Genomic DNA, 8,570 nt, shown 5'->3' on the forward strand with positions numbered 1-8,570 from the left:
GAGAAGGAGACACAGAATCTGAAACAGGCTCCAGGCTCTGAGCTGTCAGCACAGAGCCCGATGTGGGGCTCGAACTCACGGACCGCGAGATCATGACCTGAGCCGAAGTTGGACGCTTACGGACTGAGCCACCTAGGTGCCCCAGTTTTGTCTATTTTTAGACTGGATTATTTTCTTAATGTAGAGATATGAATTTTATTTACTTATTTATTTTTTTGGTATAGTCTGAACACAAGTTGTTTGTACAAATGAATATTTTCTCCTAGTCCGTAACTTGCCTTTTCAATCTCTTAACAATGTCTTTCCCAGTTCAAATGTTTTAGAATTTTAATACTATTTAAGTAATCAAGATTTTCATTTTAAAGATTGTGCTTTTGGTATCATGTGTACTCTAAGTCACAAAGATTTTCTCTGTTATTTTCTTGTAAAACTTTATAGTTTTACGTTTTTTTATTAAAAATTTTTTTTTAATTTTTATTTATTTTTGAGAGAGAGACAGAATGTGAGCAGGAGAGGAACAGAGAGAGGGAGACACAGAATCTGAAGCAGGCTCCAGGCTCTGAGCCATCAGCACAGAGCCCGATGCAGGGCTCAAACTCATGAACCGTGAGATCAAGACCTGAGCTGAAGTCGGAGGCTTAACCGACTGAGCCACCCAGGTGCCTCTATGTTTTATATAAAACATAAATGTTAGGTCTGCAATCCACTTTGAGATAATTTTGGTATAAGTTGTAAGGTTTAAGTCAAGTTTTACTTTTTTTTTTTTTTTTTTTCAGGCATTGGTTCATTTACCTGGGTTGTTGAATTTCTGTGTGTAGAGTTATCAGGACATTCCCTCCTCCTGCTGGTAAGGTCTGTGGAGTCTGTTGTGATATTCCACCCCTTCCCACACCCCCACTCTCTTCCCCCCCTCTTATAACCCCCCTCCAATTTCTCCTCCCCCTTTCATTCTTGATATTGATGGTTGTGTCTTTCCTTTTTTTCTTTGTCAGTCTTGCTTGAGGTTTATCAACTTGAACGATTGTTTCAAAGAATGAGCTTTTGGTTTCCTTGATTTTCTTTATCTTATTTTCGTTTGCTTTCCATTTTATCAGTTTCTGCCCTTTAAAAAAACATTATTTCCTTCTTTCTATGTCTTTGCTTCCCCCCACCCCCTTACTATCTTAATGGGGAAACTGAGACTATTGGGTTGAGATTTTTGTTCTTTGCTCTGACTTTCCCTCTAAGCACTGCTTTATATTTGTTCAGTTCAGAAGGCTTTCTAATATCCTTTGAGGTCTTTGACCCATGAATTACTCAGAAGTGTATTGGTTAATTTGCAAGTATTTAGAGACTTTTTTGTTCTTACTGCTATCGATTTGTAGTTTAACTCCATTACTGTCAAAAAATATTCTTCGTATAATTTAAATACTTTAAGTTTGTTAGGGCTTGTTTAAAACTTAAGATGTGGTCCGTATTGTTGCATGTTTCAGGTACACCTGAAAAGAATGTATTTTTGGTGTAATGTTCTACACGTACCAGTTACATTCAGGTGATTGATTGTATAGTTCTTTTATATCTCTTCCGTATTCATTTTCTCTCTACCTGTTCTGTTGATTACCGAGAGAGGAATGTTAAAGTCTACAACTATACTTGTGAATTGCTCTCTTTCTTTCCGTTTTCTCAATTTTTTTCCATTGTGGTGAAAAACATATATGAAGTTTATCATTTTGGCCATGTTTCGATGTATGATTCAGTGACATTCGGTACGTTGACTTTGTTGTGCAAACATCTCTACTACCCATTTCCGAAACTTTTTCATCCTCCCAAATGGAACCCTAAGTGTTAGCGACTCCCCATTCCTGCCTCCCTGCAACCCCTTGTGACCCTAATTCTACTTTCTGTCTCCATGGTTTGCCTATTCCAGGTACCTCATGGAGGGAAGATCACACAATATTTATGGTCTTCTTGGTTTGGGGCTGCCTTGAGCCTAGGCCCGAACACAGCCGAGGAAAAATGGGAAACTCATCACTCGTTTGGAGTCGAAGAGTCAGGATGGATGTGCTCATTCTGTCTTGCCTGGAACTAAACCTCTTCCCTTCGACATGATTGTTTTATCACAGCTTGTTGAGAAAACTGCAGGATGGAAAATGTTTGCCAGAAAACACGTTATGGGGCCACCTGGGTGGCTCCATCGGTGGAGACACGAACTCTGGATTTTGGCTCAGGTAATGATCTCACGGGATTCGTGGGACGGAGCCCCATGTCAGGCTCTGTGCTGACAAGCAAGGAACCTGTTGGGATTCTCTCTCTCCTTCTCTCTCTGCACCTCCCTCCAGCCTCTGCATGCACTTGCACCCACGTGGGCTCTCTCTCTCAAAATAAATAAATAAATAAATAAATAAATAAACAAACAAACATTAAAAAATCACTTATAGGGGTACCTGGGTGGCTCGGTTGGTTAAGCATCCGACTTCAGCTCAGGTCATGATCTCACGGTCTGTGAGTTCGAGCCCCGTGTCGGGCTCTGTGCTGACAGCTCAGAGCCTGGAGCCTGCTTCCAATTCTGTGTCTCCCTCTCTCTCTGCCCCTCGCCCGTTCATGCTCTGTCTCTCTCTGTCCCAAAAATAAATAAACGTTGAAAAAAAAATTAAAAAATAAAATAAAATAAAATAAAATAAAAACATTAAAACATTTTTTAAAAAAATCACTTAGAAACTAGAAACTAAATTTATTCTTCAAGTTATTTTTGACTATCTAGGTAACGTATTAGTAATTCTCCTTGCAATGGTTAATTAACATAGGACCAAAAGTTTCCTTTCATCAGACTGTCTTGTCTCAGTTTTTTTTCCCCCTTTCCTAGAGGGTACTTCATTAAACAGCTTTTTTTCTCCTCTCAGTGGCATGTGTTAGAGGTCTAGCCATGTTTGTCCATATGGAGAAACCCCACTTTTAACTGGTTCATTGTATTTGATCGTTGCGATTTACCTCAGTTTATTAGGCCATTCTCCTATTTAAGTACCTAGATTTTTAAAATAAAGAACATGTTTGCTTAGAAAGAACGTTAACATCTGTGTTTTAAATGATCCCTGCGGCTTCAAGTGGTCTGGTCCTGTGAGTTTTAATGGTGTTTGCTGAGGTTCTTAATTTGATTGCTAAAAGCTCACATTTTTTGTTTCTCAGCATCAAACCGTAGTCTTCACACTATTAAACCAAATGTCAAGTCTCTTTGCTCAAAAGCAATGCACTCAATTGAATGCCGGTGGAAATCAGTCACCTTTAATTGAATTCCAGTAGTTTTCCCAAGAGTATAATTAAAATAATTGGCTCAATCCATAGCCACAAAAACTCAGTCCAGAATAACATAGCTTTCCTTATAATACTCTAATAGGATTTGATTTCTATACAAACTGGATTTTTGCCAGACTCCAAATCCTCATCTAACATCATTATTTATTTATCGGGCCATACATGGTTCTGCTTCTTGGGGTGTTGAGAATTGCATTTTACTCCAGCTACAATACTGATGTTCTCTAGAAATCCATACATGAAGTCTCTATTTCCCTTTTCCCTAAGGACAGACCATGTGATTAGCTGAGTTTAAGTCATGTCTCTGCTCCCTGGAGGAGAGGAGGGAGGGGAGAGAGAAGGTAGATTTTCTGTCCCTTAATGGGAAATGGGTGCCATGGAGGTCACAATGGGATCAGTCATTTTCCAAAAGAAAATCATTTAGCTGCTCAAAAGTGATGTTAATTACATTAATGCCAGCTGCTAGCCTTTTAAATGAGCATGGCCCTTCCCATCTTTTTATTTTTATTTTTTTAGTTTATTTATTTTGAGAGAGAGAGACAGAGAGACAGGCAGAGCGAGCAGACTGGGGATCTGTATGTGTGTGGAAGTCCTGGACCCAGAAAAACTTGATTTTCTCTCCCTTTTACTCTTGGATTCCCAGTTGATCTGGGAAAGAGCCCGTGTGTGTTTGGTCAGGGATCATCCCTCACTGTTCCAGTTCAGCATGCAGAGCGGTGTAGGGAAATTATTTGCTACTTGATTTAGCTAGGCTTTGCTGCATGGAGTAAGTAGGCGATTATGGAAAGCTTAGAGAAGAAGATATCTAAAAAGAGAGAGAAGCAGAGGAAGTGATGGCTAGATATGTTGGGGATGGAAGTAATAATTAACTACGAATTCAGAATAGAGCTTCAAAGTCTGTTCTACTTAATCGCCACACTAGCTTGTTGGCTATAGACAAAGATAACCATAAAATAGGGGGAAATAATTTCAATAGTCACTGCTACCTAAGTAGGCCTGGGAAACAGTCAAGGAATAGTGCTTGTACTTGCGGGAAAGTGTTCAGAGGGTGTGCATTCACATGCGTACATACACGCACAGCAGGGGAACTAACAAGCAAGCAGCAAGGAGGAACCACTCTGAAGAGAAGAATGGTAGGTTTTTGTTCCCAGATCTGAGTTTGGGGAGGAATTACAGCATTTGGGAGAGAGCCTCAAGACCAGAGGGGTCCTTTAGTCCTTCTTCTTCGTCTTCTTCTTCTTCTTTTTAAGGAACTTTATTTTTTCTTTAATGTTTATTTGTGTGTGTGTGAGAGAGAGAACACGCAGGAGGAAGGGCAGAGGGAGAGGGAGACGAAGAATCCAGAGCAGGCTCCAGCCTCTGAGCTGTCAGCACAGAGCCTGACATGGGGCTCGAACCCACGAACCATGAGATCATGACCTGAGCTAAAGTCAGATGCTTAACTGAGTGAACCACCCAGGCACCCAGAGTCCCTCTGCTTCTTTAGAGGGGCTGAGTTGCTAGTGGTCCAGCTGTCTCCTTTCTACATTCCTGCCCCCCTGGTGGGGAAGGGCTACAGGAGAAAAACACCTTCAACACAACTGGAGCTATGACAAGTTGTCCTTCCATACTTGATGAGTCTTTAATGCTGTTTCCTTGTTCAGCATTCTCTCTTGTGGCCTCATAGGGGCTATTTTCTATTTCCTGCATTCTCTGACATCTCCTTTTTTGGTTACTATTGGGAAGTAACTCTACTTCCTAGTTTATGAAGAAAGACGGCACCATAAGCTTGTACTTTCCACAGCTTCTGTTGCCATCTGTGTATTGATAACTCTGGGTCTCTAACTCCATCCCAAACGCGTCTACTGAACCTGAGTTCTACAGACACTTTGGGTGTTACTGAACGTACTCTCCTTGTCATCCCTTGTGATCAGCACCCTATAAATAGTCCTCAAGCTAGGACCCTAGGGAGGGATCATTCTTGATGTCCCCTCCCCTGTCCTTAAAACCATGTCTCCTCCCCTTCACTACCATATCCCATCGGACCAATCACCAGTTCTAGTCGGTCCTGCTTTCTTACCATTTCTCTTCAGCTCTTCTGTCCTCTGGATGACTCTGCCTGAGTCTCTCCCAGTTCCAGGGCATTCTTCCATGCTGCCTCTAGAGTGGTTTTTCTAAAGTAGAATTCTATTCCCCCTTTTTATTTTTATGTAGATCCCGGCTGTGGCTCCTCCATTGGACTCAGGAAAGTCTCAAGTTCCAAACCTTTGGTGTTCAAGAACCTCATGGTCCAACACGGCTCACCTCACCAGAATCCTCTCTTGCTACCTCCCCCCTTCCCAGACTTCTGCCTTGCCAGAGGATATACAATCCAGAGTGCCTATGAATTCTCTGGAATGCTTATTTAAAATACAAAGTCCTAGGCTCCAGATTCTGAGGTAGTAGATAAGCCTCAGGGCTCTGGAAGCTGCATTGCAACAAGCTGGGCAACTCATATGGAGGGGACTTATGGACCCCACCTGAGAAATCCTGCTGATCAGGTTCAACGCTAGCCTATTTCTTAAAGCTTCATGCTGTTTAGTCTCTAGCGTTTCCATGCGCTGCATTCACTACCTGGAGTACCCTTCCCATTTTTCATCTTCTGCCTTCCTGACTTCCAACCCTGCGTGGTTCTTTATCCTTCCCTTCCAGGATGCAGCTTTCAGGTGGTGTCTTCGGAGAAACCCTCACCACCCTTTCAAAGCTAAGCGGGTGAACCCCCCTTCTTTGTACACGCTAAGGAATTTATTACACTATCACTGCCTGGTCACTGGTTTCTCCTGTATAAGCGGATGAGCTCCTTGTGGGCTTGCCTCTGATTGGTGAAATCTTCCAAACTTGACATTTTCAAAAGAATGGCAGCGCTGTACGAGGGCCATTAAATAAGTCCTATCCCCTGGCAGCACAAAATACCACAGAAATGGCATGGTGACCTCCTTCCATCTTTCTGTTCAACATAATACCAAGAGAATTTCTTTTAGCCTTAGTTATATAGCATGTTGGCTTTGCTTAGGGAGAAGCATGGAAACATCTCCCAATAAGTTCAGTGTTGAGCCCAGAATTAGCTAACTTTCTTTCTGTCTTTCATTCATTTGATTTTTGAGTAATCTCTACACCCGACATGGGACTCAAACTCACGGCTCCAAGATCAAGAGTCGCATGGTCTACCAACTGAGCCAGCCAGAGTGCCCTTCAGAATGAACTAACTTTCAACACAACATTTCAGGGGAGGATAATTAACCTCACTGAAGTGGATGATGAGTGTTTTTGTAAATATATTTTAAAAATTGCAGTCTTATTTTTAATAAGACCCATGGTAGTAAATCTCTATGAAAAGCAGATCTGAAATTGTGTAGGGTTTTTGTGTTCATTTGCAGGTTTCCACTGGAAGAGGGGAACATTTCTGACAACAGCTAGAGCTATTGGCAATAGCAGGAAAAAGATTATTAGTTTTTGAGCTTTCAGGCAAGAAAATTGATGAATTCAAAAGCCTAACGCATCACTGTGAGCAAACCAGATTTAGGTGAACAATTATCATAGAATGGGCCGAACTGCCACCCGTGCTTCTAGGTGTCCAGGGCAGGAATAATTTTCCCTCAAGCTTAATTTTGAATTGTTTAAAAAAAATTTTTTCCCCATAAACAGGAAACAATTGTGTGACTCAATTCCGACATTTTTGTATTTATTACCACTCCTGCCTGGCGGTGTGTCAGGTTTGTGCAAATCAGCGATGATCTTGGGTCACGTTAACTGAGGTGTTCTAAGGAGTTTGGAAGTCAGAGAGTCTTCGCTTGGTATTCTCCCCGAGGGTGTGTGCAGCTTAGTGCTTTGACCATGCTACTGTTAGGTGGGAGAGAACTTTAAATGTGGCATAGATTGGGTTTTAATGAGAAAAATGAAATCAAAGAAAAGGGAGTGACTGAAGGCACCATCGGCATTTTATGGGATATGTTCCCTGGTCTCACTTGAGTTCACTGACTGCACCAAATGCACCACATCTCAGACATATTTTGTTCAAATACAATTGTTGAAGTATTTTTTTAAAGTCTTTTTTTGTTTTTACTGATTTTGAGAGAGAGAAAGAGAGAACGGGGGAGGGGCAGAGAGAGAGAGAGAGAGAGAGAGAGAGAGAATCCCAAGCAGGCTCTGCACTGTCAGCGCATAGCCTGATGCTGTGGCCTGACACGGGGCTCGAACACACAAACCATGAGATCATGACCTGAGCCAAAATCAAGAGTCGGATGCTTAGCCGACTGAGCCACCCAGGTGCCCTGTGAAGTGCGTTGTAACTGATGGCCCCATCCTGGGGACTTCTTCCAAAGCATTCTGTTTTGATTTCCCCAATATAATCGTCGAGACTTAACATCCTTCTCTATAGTCTTTGTATAGACACTATATTTTTGTGGGGATTTTTTTTTTTGTCAGATAAATACACAGGAAGTGTTTACCATTATATCTGATAGCTGTATCATGCCATTAGAAAAATATATGCACAGTACATGCTGATGACTAATCAGTACCCATACAAGCCCCAGAGCAAGGCTGACAAGTACCTTCGTAAGTCGGACGTCTCTCAGCTGTCCTTTAGACACTGTGTTTCCACCTTTAGTCATCCCATTCCTTCCTTGTGTCCAAGAGACCAGAGTTCCAATGCCAAAGTCAGTGGTCCTGAGCCTGGAACCTGAAATTAAGTTTGCCTCTTGGTGGAGATCAAGGCAAAAGAGTGGGAAAAGGAAGGGTTTTACTTGCAACCAGTAAGGGGAAACCAGGATATTTCTCACAGCAGTGCCCGCCCCTTCCCCAACAACAACGTTGGGGAGGTTTTAAGCTGAGGGGCCATGCACATTCATGGACGGTCTTGGCAAAGGAGAGCTCCGTGTAGAATTGGGGCCAGACTCATCCTGGGTGGACAGAATCCGGGTCCTGGTTGATTGAAGTCATGGGGGCCAGCAAGGGTCCGCATCAAGGGTTCTCTGGATCCAGTTAGTCCAGGGTTTGACTTCTCAGAGGGGCTTCAATCCTGCAAAAATGACTTAAGACTCTGCCCTAGGTCATTACTTTTGAAATAGCACTGGGAGTGTTACCATTGCTTTATTGTCTCTGATAGTGTTAGGCTATTTTTAGGCCTGGTAGAGGCCTAAAATTTTGCATTCTATTTCCTAAAATATTGAACTATCGTGGTCTATTTTTCTGCAGTTTGAACATATCCCAGGCAGTTCTGCAAGAAATTGGCTTGGGCAAGTAATGCCGGTCAGGCATGGGTC

The 8,570-nt window shown here is 42.2% G+C and overlaps 1 long non-coding RNA gene across 1 annotated transcript; it reads left to right on the forward strand.

Moving 5' to 3' along the window:
- Positions 1–618: 618 nt before the first annotated feature.
- LOC109495968 lies at positions 619–5,749 on the forward strand. Its single transcript, XR_002739616.2, has 4 exons — positions 619–659; positions 777–847; positions 1,907–2,207; positions 5,482–5,749. It is a non-coding gene; the product is annotated as an uncharacterized LOC109495968 (long non-coding RNA).
- The last annotated feature ends 2,821 nt before the right edge of the window (positions 5,750–8,570 follow it).

This window comes from Felis catus, chromosome F2 (assembly GCF_018350175.1).
Source record: "Felis catus isolate Fca126 chromosome F2, F.catus_Fca126_mat1.0, whole genome shotgun sequence".
In the NCBI taxonomy this organism is placed as follows: Eukaryota; Metazoa; Chordata; class Mammalia; order Carnivora; family Felidae; genus Felis; species Felis catus.